The following is a 15326-nucleotide window of genomic DNA, read 5'->3' as shown; positions in this document are numbered from 1 at the left end:
TTTCAGGCCAGTTTTATTTAATGAAAGCAGTCTGATCGCAAGACAGGAAGCTTGAGCCTTAAGGGAAATACTGTAGACTATCATGAGACTCCCTAGTAAAAGAACAGGACCGGACTGTGAAGTGCAGAGGTCTTTAAACACAGAGGCTGTGTTTCATATCTGTGCCATTTGCCTGTTTGTGCAGGAAGCTCGTGCCTGGTTCCTTCCCTTGGGTGGCAGGCAGTTGAGCTTTCCATCTGAGAACTGAATTTGCAATTTCCAGGTGTATTTCAAAAGGAATTTGAAAGATCCTCCGCTTGTCTGCAGGTATTTCAATCCCATCACTCAGGCAGGAACTGAACAGCTGCTGCATTAAAGGGAAAGCCCACGTGTCAGAAGCAGAAAAGAGGAAGATGTTACGAGCAGACCTGAGCAAAAGGCAGCTTATGATTAAGTCATGAGGATGTAATTAGGGGTATAAGAGCACTGGAATACCCCAGCAGATACTTTCTTTGAGGCCTCCACCTCAGGAAGGCAAGAGGCTCTGCCGTAAATGCGTGCAGGATTTCTGTCAGCTCTTCTTCATCACAGATCCCTGCTAACTTCCAGGGCTCCTGCAAGGAGACAGGCTAAAGTAGGACTTTGTGAAGGTAATTGGAGCCACCACGCTTGTGTCAAATTAAATCTGAAGAACAGTTAAGTAATAAGGAAGACTGAATTTTACAGCACTTGGGAGAAGGTAATGAGCCTGTGGTAGTCCATCTTGATGCATTCAGGTCTGCTATTAAACTGCCCCAGTTACACCTTCCCAGGCGAGGATTTTTAGCTCATGGTTGCAGTGGGGCTGCAGACAGGCAGGAGAAACGGGATGCAGCAGAGTGCTTAAGGCAGGAATGGAAAGAAGGGGTAAGGCAGCGACTGAAGAACCAAGGAAGTGCTGCTGGACTGTGGGATGCAAGACCGTGCACGCGGGCAGAAGAGCATTAATTCAAAGAGAAGGGAGGGACAGGAACAGCAGGCACAGAGAAAACAGGAGTCGGCAGGGGAAGGAGCTCAGGGCAGACAGAAGCAGGGGGACGCTGCTGTGGAGAAGTTTAGTGACAAAGAGTGATACTAGGGTTAGCAAACACAGGAGAAGAGGAGAAAGTCAAAGAGTCTCTCTATACGAGGCTGTTCTGAGGAAGGTCAGGGTTTGCTTCTTGCATTTGGTGGGAAGGGAGGTGGTGGTAAGAAATATTTTTTTTACTCCTTGAGCTGCTTTGAGGTCGTCTGAGTTAACTCTGGTTGAGTTAATTCACTATTTGCATATAATGAGTTTCTGCTGCTAGGCGGTCGTATTTGCCATTTTGAGTCTAATTAATCATTAAGGCACCTGGAGTCTTTGTACCAACATTGGAGAAATTCCATATATAAAAGCAGGTTTGCTTTGGTTTGTGTCTTTGTTGAAAACAAGCCTGCTAGCCAGGGACAGAGCTGACACCACCCCAACACCACATGCTTATAGCCTTCAAACCTGCACCATCAGGTGTCTTTATGAGCATTCCTTATGTGCACATTTCTTATGTCAAAGTCTATATTCGGAATATCTTTCACTGCAACAACTTATTTGGTGCATAAATAGATATTAAAAAGCCAAATACACACAAAGGATGTAAGGGAGGGAGTAAAAAAATACTTCCCTGTCTGAATGTGCTTAACCAGGGCGCCTAAGTTAGGTGCCTTCTCGGCCAGTCATAGCCTGTGAGATGGGCCTCTCCAGAGGAGGATTCAGCATCGCCAGGGTCAGCTGTCCGAACACGTGGGACAGCAGACTCACTCTGCGGAATGGTGCAGCTCGGGGGACTAACAGCAGGGTAGAAAACCTGGGGCTACAAGTTCAGTTCTGCCCGTTTTTACAGGGAGCAAAATGTGGTATCTGCTAAAACCAGGTGTTCCCAAGGGGCTGGGATGCAAACAGCGTGAGGAGGACGAAGAGGAGAAGGTGTCTTGAACCCGGGTGGACTCAGCCCAGCGGAAACCTCGAGGAGGCCTCACAATGTCCTTCCCAAACTTTGGGCAAGTAATGAAATATTTTGAATAAACTTGCATTGGTCATCTGGGCAGCCAACAGGAATTAAAAGGGTAAAATTCATAACAGAAAGGTCTGTGAATATCAAAACTCACAATAAAAACTTCAAGTCTTCCTGAGTGAATTAGAGGAAATGAGGAACATTGCTGTCTAATACTGATTTACTAGAGCTGCACTTTACATTTTTGCCATTACCATTAAAGTAATGGTTTTGATTGACAGGAGCTCATTTTTAATTAGCCAGATCAACCAAGGCACAACATCAGCATTTCTGAAAGCATCTGAAAAAGCAGCCTACTTCTGCAAGAAAAGCTTATTTCCATTTGGAGATTAAAGGTTCCAGACAGCAGCAATATGTTTCTATCTGCCATTTCAAAAGGAAGACTTGAAAACATCAGGCTGTACCACATGAGAGATTAAAAGATACAGGGAGATAACTCACAACCAATCCTGCTTCTCATAGGTCTTTCTTCCTTAATCCTGTCCAGCAACAGCCTTTAACAACAACAGTATAACTGCATTAATCAAGGATTATTAGCAAGAGATCTTAATGCAGCGTTTTCACCCATCCATCTCAGATGAGCTCTGAGTTTCACTGGACAGTGAAATCCATCGACAAGAGAATCTCACGCCATTAAGTGACCTGTCCTGCTTGGCAGAGCGGGTCGCGTGGCAGGCCGGAGCAGGACCTGGGAATGACGGCAAGGGCTGCTCCTCGGCTGCGGCGACTGGAGATCACCGCAGTTTCTTCCTGCGGCTTGACTTCCACAGCAGCGGAGGAAAGCTGCCGCCCCATTCAAAACTGTGCTGCACAAGGAGAGACAGCCGGGAACGGGAGGGGGGATGAATGACGGAGATACCAGAGCATGACCTGCCTTCGCTTTGCTTTTCCATCCTATCTGGCAAAGGCCTTGATTAATCCACTAACGTAGCAAAGTGCCAGCATAGTAGAAAAGCTGTCTAAACCCTGTTATCTCCACGAGCGTTCTTGCTGTTTGAGACAATTTTAACTAAGCAACATTTTCCTGAAGCGTACTGCTTTTCCAGAAAACCTTTCAGCTTGGAGATACACTGCTTTCAATTAAAGCTGCTGGGGAAAGCAGGCAGGGAGGCTGGACGGGGTGCAGGCAGGCACAGGCACACGCCATGGGTTTTGCGGGTCGGTGCCATAGTGACCGGGGGGGGGTCCTGAGTCTCCCAGTAGTTGCACCTAATGCCCTTGCACATCGGGACAAGCAGAAGCAAAATGTGCGCTGTGTTGAGAACACACCAGCTATTTTTATACCCAAAGCAGATGTTTCCATTTTGATGAACGCGGTCCAAAAGAATTTTTTTTGTTGTTTCGATATGAAACAGACACAGTTAAAAACCTTGAAAGCAGCAGCAAAGAGAAATCATCATTCCCTGGACAGCTGTGAGCAGGATGACTGCCAGCTACAGGGCGTGGAAATAAACCCTTTTAGAAAATATTCCTGCAGACAGACTGCACTGCTTACATTACTCTCTCCTCGACTTCTCAGTCTCCTTACATTAAACATTGGAGGGCCTGAGCATTAATTTCTTCTGCTGTTGGGTGGACCTGCAAACAGCTATCCATAGGGATCTATTTTGAAGAACAAACTGAACCAAATATTTCCATATAATAAATTTAGACTGCAAAACCCCACAGTTAACCACTGGAAACGCTAGGTCAGAACTCCTCTGGCAGTGGAAGTCCTGATGGCCTCGTGCTCCTGCAAACCCCTAACTCTGCCTCTATGATTTACGGCAGATTTCCCAGACCTGCAGCACAACCATTTGCAAACCTTACAGGACACATTTACAGCCTGATCAGCAAACTATGCGATTGCACATTCAATATGCAAGGACTTGTTAGACACTCAGCTTTGGTTTAGATCCTCTTGTTTCTTTTTGTTTAGCAGTCATAGCTGCTTTAGCTGACACCAGGGGTTTTGTCGCTTCTGCTCAGCATCAGCGAGGTTTTCACTTTCCTTCATAACCACTTAATGCTACGACAGAACATGGACACTAACGATCTAAATGCTTTGCTGTCCTCCCTGCTGCAGCCTTTTCTCTCCAGGAGCTCATTTTGAGTTAGCGAGGCTCACCCCTCACGGCTGCAGCAGTGGGGCTGCACGGCGAGGCTGGGGGAGTCCCCGGCAGCAGACCCGGGGCTCCCACTGACCTGGCCGTTTCCCTTGGGAGTTCACCACAGTCTGCCCCGTCCCGGTGCTGCAAGACCTGTCTAAGTGCCGTTTGCTGGGCACAACCCCGAGCGAGCACCTACGTGACATGACACTGCCTCTGCTGTTTTGGTACTGCCCAGACTATTGAGAGTGGTTATATTTAAGATTCAGCTTTTACTTGCAGCTGGTGCAGTGTTTAGCTTTTCCTTCTCCGATCCCACTATTAGCCTAACACGCGTACTGCAATCTTTGAAAAAATGCTCCAGCTTTCCAGAAACTGTAGCAAACGTGCACCACCTATCGGCACGACAGACCCGACACAGCAATTCAACAGCACGGAAACTCATCATCGTACTTCCAGCATCTCACATTATAGCATGCCTCAAAGGAGCAGCGCTCGATCTTACCAGCTGTTTGGCAGACACCGGGGTGCACCTGACGGGTATCTTCTGCCCTCCTACATGTCCACCCATGCCAGCACGGTGGGTGAGCCTGGAGGCCCCGGGGTGGCCGAGGCATGCTGCTGCCCCTTCACAAGTGACTGTGCTTTGCAGAGGAGGTCCTCAGACACCTCACCTCCGGCTCAGGCATTTCTGGATTCCCTGTCACAAAGAGCCCTGGCCACAGAGAACTTCCTCCGCTTGAAATAAACTTTCTTTCTCCTTCCCATGTATTTCAAGAACCCAAAGACATCTTGTCCGATTTATTCTTACCATATAAGAAACTCTCAGCCTACCCCTACCGACCAGTCCTGCAGCGAAGGGACGCCCATCCCTTGCACAGGTTGCAGACATCCCTGGCACCTCCGCACCTCTGAGCCTTTTCTGCGTGTTTCACAGCGGGCACTCAGACATCGGTATCATTATCTAAAACTTTTCCTCAGTATCATTTGTCCTCTGCGTGCAGCAGAGCGCTACGGATACTTTGGGAGGCTGTCCCAGGTGGTGACTTCTTTGAATACCAGCTGCAGCTACGAGCAGCGAACACGATGAAGAGTCAGCATAATGCCTGCCAACGACCAAAGGATGCTATTTCTTCCTCACCTTTGCCACCACTCACTGCCCTCAGGCCATGGTCTCTGCGGAAGAGGCATCCTGGTGACCCTGAGGACACGGCAGCCTCTCAAAGTACAAAGCTGGTGTGACCGAGATGGTATCAGCCCTGCCCCGCACACTGATACCTGGGCGCTGGGAAGCTTTTCTTTTTCTTTTCCCTGGAGTGAGAAAGGAGATGTCAAATGCTCTCAGAACAAGAGCTCAAAAGGAATACAGGTTTCTGGCTAGGCTCTTCCCAGACGATTTAGCTGCTATTCAGCATGGCCCACATTTTGACCACAGAAATAGTGTATTAATTCCACCGTAATGCGTTGTGCTTCCTGCTGTGGATATTGTGGATTTGCTTCATATTATAACAATTTTAACTTGCAGGCTTCAGCATTACCAGCACACGTTACACTCTACTCCTTCAAAGCCGTGTACTCACCAGGGAAAGCTGGTTTTATTCCCACTTTCCCCATTCTGCCTGGCCGATGCTCCACTTTCTACCCACTCTGATTTTTTTTTCTGAGAATCAAATCAAGGCAATGGTGTCAGTATTTTCAGACTAGGTCCAGGAGTCTGTGACCCTCAACGATTCATTTCATTTTCTTCACAAAAAGGGGCACAGGGGAAAGCGCTACTGCATGAACACCCCGGATTTGTACAGCACCTGCCCGTTCCTCATCACGGATCTGTTTCTCAGACACACACACTAGCTCACATCCCTAACAAGTTTTAAGTCAGATCAGTTCCACTGAACATAAAGAAATAGAGACAATACCCACCAGGTGAGGATTTGCCCAACTACGAAAGACGCGGTGCAGAGTGGAAAGACAAGCTGCTGTTTTCCCCTGTCAGCGGTGACCACCACTGTGCACCTCCTGCGGTAACCGGGCTTTCCTTCAGCCCTCGCCAGGACTCGTCCTTCTCTCCCACCCCTGCAGCATGGGTCTGCTTTGATCTCCTTGCCTACAAACCTTCGGCTGTCAAGTCTTTTCTAACCTCATCGACAATATACTGAAACACACGTAGCTGACGGAGGCTAAATACCTACGTGGTTGCAGCTGAGTTGCCTCAAGCTCAGAAATTCTGCTTTTTAGGGCATTTTGACACTTAGCAATTAGGTGGAGTGTCCTTCCCTAATTGCAATAACACACAAATTCTTTCAGGACAATTAGCAGCTGGGGAAAAAAAACAACATTGATTTGGGAAAATTTGGAAGCGCGGGATTTCAAAGTTTAGCTTTGTATTTTATTGAGGTGCAAAACTGCTTCAAGCCTGTAGCAATGAGGAGGCAGTTCGCAGGAGAAAGCCAAAAGTACAATTCAGTTCTACTCAGTGCAATGTCTAGTTGCCACTAATGACCTTTATTATAACAGAGACTATTTCAGTGTTTATGTTATATTGACATACCACATGCAACTACGATACAAGGGATCCAAAATTTGGAAACTACTTTTTTTGGCAGTTTTCAAAGACAGAGGGAGAAAGTCCACTTTCACAACAGAGCTTGTTCAAATAAATGAATAAATAAAAAGCTATTTCAACCTTATTGGCCTGATCTACTGTGATAGGAATCCATGAAATCTTTGAGAGAGCTTGAGCAGCTTACTTGTATGTTGTATGCTTACCCCTAGGGTACACTACTCAGCACTTAGAAATTGGTGGCATCCAGAGGCAAATTTATGTCTTTTTTGCAAAGGATTCAGCTTCATACCAGCTTTGAGGCTTAGTTTTACAGAGCACGGCATCTGCCAGATGAAAGCAATCTCCAAGCACAGGTAAGAATCCCATGCCAAGAAAATACAGCAGTTATTTCTTCAACAGTTTCTAACAAATATGCCTTAGCTTTTCAACATATTATTATTACCCAGTCCATTACTCTGCATGAGCTCTACAACTTGAAAGGTCTGTCAGAGTTGTGGTACTTTAATCCATTTTTTTCCAACTCTGTTTTTGATATTTGGAAAAAAAACACACCGATGTCTGTCTTCATATATTACATATCAGTAGTTAATTGCAGAATAACCTACTGTAGCCTAGAAAACAATCTAATTCTTGTCGACTGTTTCTCGAATGTTCCTTGCCCAGAACACTCCCTTGACTGTGACAAAGCAAGCACCAAAGAACTGCAGTGATCCAGAAAGTGCTTGCCAACTCACATGAGGGCTAGAATCTATCTTTATTGTAATATTATTTTTTTCCAAAAATTATGTATGAGACAAGTCTTTTGATATTCAATAACCTGTTTACGGGAAATGACTTTACACAAAACATCAAATGAGTTGACAGCAAATTGAATTTAAAATATGATGTTTTAAAATGCTCATGAAATTCATATTGCTTTAAATATAAATTAGCAACAGTGCCAGAAGGGATGAATGTATTTCACTACTTGACTGCAGATAATTTAAATGTACAGTTTTACCTCTGTTCCCTGTATACATTGTACTTTCCTATGAAGGGGTGAAGGAGCCTTCTTAGCTGCTCTGCTGCCTGGTTCACATGCATTTGCTGGGAACTTCGGGAGGTGTAGGGGTGAAAGGAGAAGCCTGTGGACAAGCACAGTGCCGTGCCAGACCAAACCTGACTATCCTGGATCCAGAGGACCCCAAAAGAAAAGCAACAACTGCACGAGATGAGGGGTATCATTGTGCTTTCCCAGCCAGCTTGTTACCAAGAACATTCCTTGGTACCGAGAACATTAACTGCACTACTGAGTGTGCATGCATCCAAACTGAAAGAGAAACTACACCCTTATATCCTCTAATCAAGGTTCATGATGTAGTATTTTCCCTTACTTAGAGCAGTATCGTGCATCCTGGTCAAATTCCAAATGTAATAATTACATTCGTCCCACATAAATTCTTCCCACACCTTTAAATGGAGTCAATATTGTTTATTTTCTGCCCATAAGTACTCTGTCCTTTTAAAGATTTGCTGCTTCATACCCCAAAGTGAAGCTGAAGTGATGCATGCAAATTATTTTGAAAAGTCTCTGCGCTCCTAAGAGAAAATATGCTCAACTTCATGATCTTACTATCATTAATAAATACATACAGGAAATAACAATAATATACATTTGATGGTTCATACTACTCTGATAGTCACCTTAATAATCACACTCTCACAGATGAACAGGCTTGCATAAAATTATATCCAAAAATCTCACTTAAAATTTGAATTCAACCTCTTACATGAGCAATAGCTTTCCCTTTGCTTCCTCACTTGCCAAGCACACAACCAAACGCCTCTGGACTTCCTATTTTTGCAGTGGAAGCAATCGTGAGGCAGCCACCGTGATCAGCCAAGCAACAGCCTAGCTGATCTCAGAACCCACATGCTTGAGTCAGAGCCCTCAAAATCCCAATACCGGCACAACCGTGCGCTATCTACATGCCGGCTCTTGCTTCACCCTAACTACAAAATATTTAAAGACATGGTAAAGTGCCGCAGATGTGCGAAGTTTAAGAGCGCTTCAACGGCGAGTGACAACTAAAATAAACCTCTCTGCATAAAATCAGCTCTGTGTATTTTTCCACCCTCTATCAAATTACAGGAGCCCCAAATTACATTAAGAGAAGCCCTGTCTAAAATGTGAGTTGCTGTATTTCATCAGCTATCAGAGATGACTCAGGATTACAAGTACTGAAATAAAATGAACATCCTGTTCCAGTTTCTTTAACTAAATTATCTCCCTCAAATAGCATCAACAAGTGACTCAGTACAATGTCATAACAAACAGTACTTTTGCTACAGCAATGTACTTGGCAAACAGCAATTCTCACAAATAGATCAATCACATTTTACTGTAGCTGCTAATCAAAAGATCTTCATTTTATCTTTCGGGGAAAAGAAAAAGGAAATAATGTATAATAACCAGATGGCGAGTAAACAATGTTATTTCCATAATAAGTGGGAAAACCATTCGTCTGCATTTGGATGAACCAATGAATAACATTTAGGACTATATTTGGCTTCAAGTTGTGGCACCAATGTTATAGTGAGAATGTATCACACTCTGATCTCACTGAGACCAGCAAAAGGGACATCCTCTCCTCTTCCAGATTCTGGTTCAAACATCCCAAGCACTAATGCCAGCCAGGTGAGGGAGAAGGGGGTTTATGGCACAGCAGCACCAGCCGGCTCTAGATCAGAATCACCTGTGCAGTGAATTAACATCATTTCGGGGCTGCTCACAAGCTGCACCTGTACACTGTTCCAGGGTGGGGGGGTTAATGCATCTCTTCCAGATGCCCACCTCCAAGCAGTGACTTTATTGTCACCCTCGGTCACATCGCTGCTACCAAAGCCTAAATATCTCTGCACTATCATCTGCACTCCCAGTTTCTTACATTTGGGAATCCTAGTAAAACACAGGTCGTTGCTCAAAGCCTCTTCTCAAATAGCACTCTTTGCTCCTCAGCAGTCAACCAAGTTACCACACATTACATTTTGCATTAGATTTGGAAAAAAAAACCAACAAATGAAAACACAACCTACGTCACTATGGTATCCAATTCTTGGTAAATAATTCTGGATGAAAGGGCATGCCATTTGGAGAATCCATTCACTTCCATCAAACAAAAATCTCATTAAAAATAAGCTCCTTCTCACCTGTAGCTAACTCAATAATTAGGTGTAGCTACATTAATTAGGTATAATCCAGAGATTACAGGGGATAAGAGCATGCTCTAATAAGGAAAAATCATGTTTGACTTTTGAACAAGTGGGTTTGCAGCAGTTTCCTTGGAGGGGAGCGTGCTTTACAACAACTGGATTCTAACAAAACAGCAAGTTTAATTCTTTACTGTGAGAAGTGAATACGAACACAGTTCTTAGAAGCCCAGGAAACCAACCTTGCTGTTTCTTTGGCCACTCTCTTCCGAACGTTGGGTGGTTATTTTGAAGCTTGGATTGTCACCGAGCAGCGGGAGCCCCGGGCCGCCCCAGCGCAGCGGGGAGAGCGGCCACGGCCCATGGGGAGAGAGCAGGGCCCCTGCCGAGGCTGGGGCGAGAGCGGGCAGGCAGCACTGCCGGGCACGCCGTGGGCAGAGGGTTCATTTCCTCAGCAGGAGTGCTGCAAGCAAGGTGGCAGGGCCATGATGGGATCGGCAGAGGTGAAGGTTTCCTTTCTTGCTGTAGACCAGGAGAATCAAAGCAATTCGCTCGTGTTTCCCTTCTTCACAGCCCTTAATGACCTCGCTACGACACCTCCCCCGGATCACCTGCAGCTACCCACCTGCCTATCAGTTCATCTTCCTGATCTGCACCGCGTGGTTATGCCTGGTCATATAGCAATACACAAAACCTCGTTTCACCCTGACAAACAAAAGCAACATCTGTACCGCTTCCCCACTCGACCTGCCAGTTTTCTGCTAGATTTTTCAACATCAGAGTTTTGCCACGAGACAGACTGCACAGCGGTCTCCCTCAAAAATTAAACAGGCAGCAGGGCATTGGATTTCACCTCAAAACAAACATAAAAGTACTAGCAATGAAAACTGAGCACAGATTTTGGGGAGGTTGATGCCAGGTTTGAAGGTTTTGGTGGATGGGGTTGCTTTTGTTATTCTGAGTGGTGACCTATCCTCTGTGCCAGTGGAAAGCAGATGCCACCCTTAGCCCCACAGATGCACAACGCTTATTTTTTTTTATGTCTAAAATCATGCAGCGGTGGTTCAGAAATTCCCAGGGATAAGCATTTGGCTTTCAACCCTCTCTTTTTCAACTTAAGAAACAAAGTTGTAGTCTTCCAAATAGTTTTACAGTGACTTCATATTTAACTTGCAGCCCAGCAGGTCAGAATACTTTTGGTCATCTTTAATACACTTACACAGTGCAGATATGATCATATCAAAGCAAAGGCAGTATTTGCAGAATGCCTTCTTTAAATTACACAAAAGTTAGTTGTTTTGACTCAAAACAATTATTCTTCCAAACCCTAACAAACTTCATGCTATGGAACTATCCACAGAAACATGACAAACGTACACCAAGCGATTTTAAAACACTTATTCTACAATAACGCTACCAAAGTTAGGTGTTTTCTTAAGCAATTGTAGAAAGGCAGATGCATGGAAACAGATGTACTTTTATCATGTAAAATTAAACATTTTTCTGCTGAAGAGAAAAACATACTAGACATACTATTTTTAATGTAGACCTGTTTTGAAAGGACACGGCTGTTGTTCATTCAGTCACTTACCCCACTGCTGCCGTAGTCTCCGACAGCCTCTAACTGCAAATTCAGGCTCAGTCTTGGGAGGTTTCGATTTTGTTTGGGACCCTTGAATGGGAACCCCCACGAAGGTGGGCTTCCTGCTGCCAGGGCGGTTAGCACAACTCGCCCAACACTTCTGGATCAAACGGACAAGCAAACTTTTCAATAGTTCAAAGGTTTCAAGCTGTCCTAGAGTGGTATTTGAAGTCCTAAATGCTGCCGTCAGCCCAACGCGTTATTTCTGAGCCCTCCCCCAACTGCCCACACCTGGGAGAGCCCAGGAACGGCTCCCTGCTTTGCTGAAGAGTCCTGCTTTTAATGGGTTTCTTCAACAGTTCCCTCTCTCACTGCTGAGTAGATTTAAAAAAAAAAAAAAAAAAAAAAAGAGATCAAACTGAGATTAATTACAGTAATAATTAAAAGCTGACCTTCCGGCAGTTAAGCCTGACATCTTGCCTGCTGAAAGAGCCTATCCTGCAGGTGCAAGGGGACAGTTTTGATGCTGTAGTTCTTCCCGCTGAGTTACTCTTCACCTAATTACACATGTGCAATTTGACTTATTTTATAAATCACTGCCTCAAAACAAGACCGAAACAACCCAAACCACTCTCATTTTCCATTTGCAAGACTCAGTGCTTTTTCAGAAAGCAGAAAAACATTTGTTTTGGTGGTAGAGGGACAGCAGACTTCGTTTTCTCCAGTACTAATCACTCCTGGCTTGCATACAGAGATACAAATCCAGATGCTAGAGATAACCAGGAGACACAAAACTTACCCACTCTATATTTAATTATTTTATGCACAGATTAGAAAAAGATCCCTGTAAAATAGCTTGAGCTAGCCTGGAGTTAAGGCAAGAGACTGACGTCCCCACTTCCCAGCAGAGTCCTGGTCCCCTGGACACGGTGGGCAGGAAGGACAGCAGGAGACCCAGCCCACTGCCTCCTTCACCCCGGCCACACGCTGCCTTCTCGCCACGGGACCTCGGCCATGGTACGTACCATGCGAACAGCCACGAACCCTCCAACTCTCCAGCAGCAGAGCACTACATGGTTTTCTGGACAGCAAACAGCCGCCAGCGTGAGCCACAAGTCCAACAGCCGCTTCTCCCCCAAGCCTCCCCCTCCATCACTTCCCTCAAAAATTGGTGTAGCAATAGGTATTTCCAAACCCAGCCGGCCTGGTGAGACAGACCCTGGGCTGTGGTATTTGGAAACATGGCAGTCTTGGTTTAAGCAGGTATTTTGTTATTTGTTCAGCTCTTTTCCCCCGCATCTTGGCATCTCATTGAAATGGGCTTTACTAGGCACTTACATAGTAGAGCTGTAAAAACCCCAGCTGGTTAATTCAAGAGAGGGCAGTCCTTAGAGTATTCCCCTCTGGGATATTCTTGAAGCACGCAAAAAATTTAATGTGAATCACTTTTTCCTACCACATCATTAATTTTATTTCCAAATCCATTTTCTGAGGGAAAAAAAGTCGCAATATCCCTTCTGCATTAGGCTACAAACACTGCAGCACAAAAGGGGCAAAAGGATCTACTACAGTATGAAAAAAACCGTAACAGCAGGATTACAATCCCACTTGCAATCCAAAGCCATGAAGACATCACCATCCCTGCCAAGAGTACATTTTATCACTAAAATGGTTGCTACTGCATGTCAACGTTAGTCCAGCTCAACCACCTATCAATAGAGAACATATATGTTATACAGGTCTTCGCCGCTGCCCCCTGGAAGGGACAGTGACAGGTAGTGCAGAGAAGCTTCTATGGGGCTGGCAAGGGGGCAGATGAGTTTAGGACGGGGCAAGGTGCCGAGCCCACGAAGCTGATACAGGGCAGAAGGAGCAGAGAGACTTGAGATCTTGAAAGCCCTTGAAAGTGGCAGGGGAATGAACAGCTGAACCACCGTAGCCACAGTAGTTTGGACAAGCCATGAAGCAAGGCTGGAGGCAAAGGAAGGCAAAAATCATCTATAAGCCTATTTTCAGCTGCAGACATGACAGCAAGAATTTGAAGGAAGGGAGGTATTGTCCCGTGTAAATTATATATACGTAGACATACAGCTATTTTAGTGACCCTCTTTTAGTAGTATCAGGTATTGTTTAGACAGCCTGAACAGCAAACCCTTCCACAAGGCCATGAAGCCAACGAACAAACCCTTATCATCCTACCCTAAAAGGGTACTCCACAGTTCTCTCCTGGTGTCCTGCGCCCCATCTCCCAGTGCAAGGCATGACGGTGACATTCAAAAGACATCCAGTTCCACACAGGGCCGACCTGCCAGATGTCAGAGATGCAGAGCTACCCCCGCAAGTCGGCAGTGTATTTACAAAGCAGTTTGCTAAATTATACAAAGGGAATAATTTGCAATGTAATGGTGTGTTTGCATTCTGAATATCTGATTTCCTGTTCAACAAATAACCTAAACACTCCCAACCAAATGAAATGTAGACAAGACTTAAAACGTTTGAAGAAAAGCACTCATCCAGAAAATTAAGGTCAACACGGAACAGATGGTGCATCTGAAAAATGTGGCTTCAACATTTATCTTTATGTAAAATAAAAATCTTTTAGAAACCTCCGGCTGTTTGGTGACAGTCCTACTTGAAATATTGAATCTCGCACTCCATGGATAATAAAGAAGCACTAAAAAATTACTTCAAAATACTAAATCTAAATAAAGTTCTCTCAACTACTGTGCAATAAGATTTTTGTGGGCATGTAAATACATATCAATAAAAGATAGATTCAATTGCTTCTGTAACCGCTATAAATACTGCAAGTGCTCTCCCCATTTCCATAAATATGACCCACGACTCCCAAGTGAAAAGCTTTTTCATTTGCAGCAGTCAGGGAAAAAAAACGATCCTTTCGTCTTTATCAAAGTCTTTTGAAAGGCTGAATTTGAAGCCCAGCGCCCAGGGAGTTCCGAACAACTTGTTACCATGATGCATGAAACGCCTTCTCCAGCCTCGGAGGATGCGCTCCATGGGACTGCAGAGGATCGCGGTTATCCTGGAGGGCAGGCAAGGTCATACCCACCTGGGGAGGGCAGCAGGGGCTCTAATTGGGCAGGCCTGCAAATTGCTTTGGTAAAACAGAAATGAGCCGTAACAAGCAGAAATAGTAAGACAGACCTGTCAAAATAGCACGTTAGAGAGAAATCAGAATTATGTTAAGGAAGTTGAGGATTGGCATAAGCAGCAGTGCAAGCAGTCACACGGCGAGGTGAGCAGCGGGCAGGGGAAGGCTCGGCGGGACAGCAGGTCAGCCCCCTCCACGGCTGCCAGCAGAGGCTTTCTCAGAACAGGTAAAAGAGAGGGCAGTCAGAGAAAACAGAGCTGCACAGCAGGGATCTTTCAAGTTTACCTGAAACAAGTAAAAAACCAACCTAAAGTCAACACATCCTGGGTCCGAGTGAACCAAACATTTCTGGAGGAGATGGAAATGCCTGCAGTACCTAAACATGCAGTGCCAGGGAGACCTCCTCCCGTGCATCACCGACAGAGCACCCTGCTGACAGCCAGGGCCCTCTGACAGGCTCTTACTGCTCATCACAGGCTACGCACATCACCCAAATCCCTACACACATCACCAGTCAGTTCATTCCTAAGTGGCCACCTTCATGCCTGGACTGAAGAAGTAGCCTGTGATAACAACTGTGGCTCATCAGCTTTGGACATCAAAATAGCCACGGCCATAGAAGAATCTATTTGCTTGTAGCACCTTCCAAAAAAAAAAAAAAAAAAAAAAAAAAAATTAGCCCAGCGAGAATAGACTGCTGAAGCACATCCACAACAACACAAGGTAATTACAGACCTACTACCAG

The sequence above is a fragment of the Balearica regulorum genome, chromosome 6 (assembly GCF_011004875.1).
Source record: "Balearica regulorum gibbericeps isolate bBalReg1 chromosome 6, bBalReg1.pri, whole genome shotgun sequence".
Taxonomy (NCBI): Eukaryota; Metazoa; Chordata; class Aves; order Gruiformes; family Gruidae; genus Balearica; species Balearica regulorum.
Note: the sequence above shows the minus strand (reverse complement) of the source record.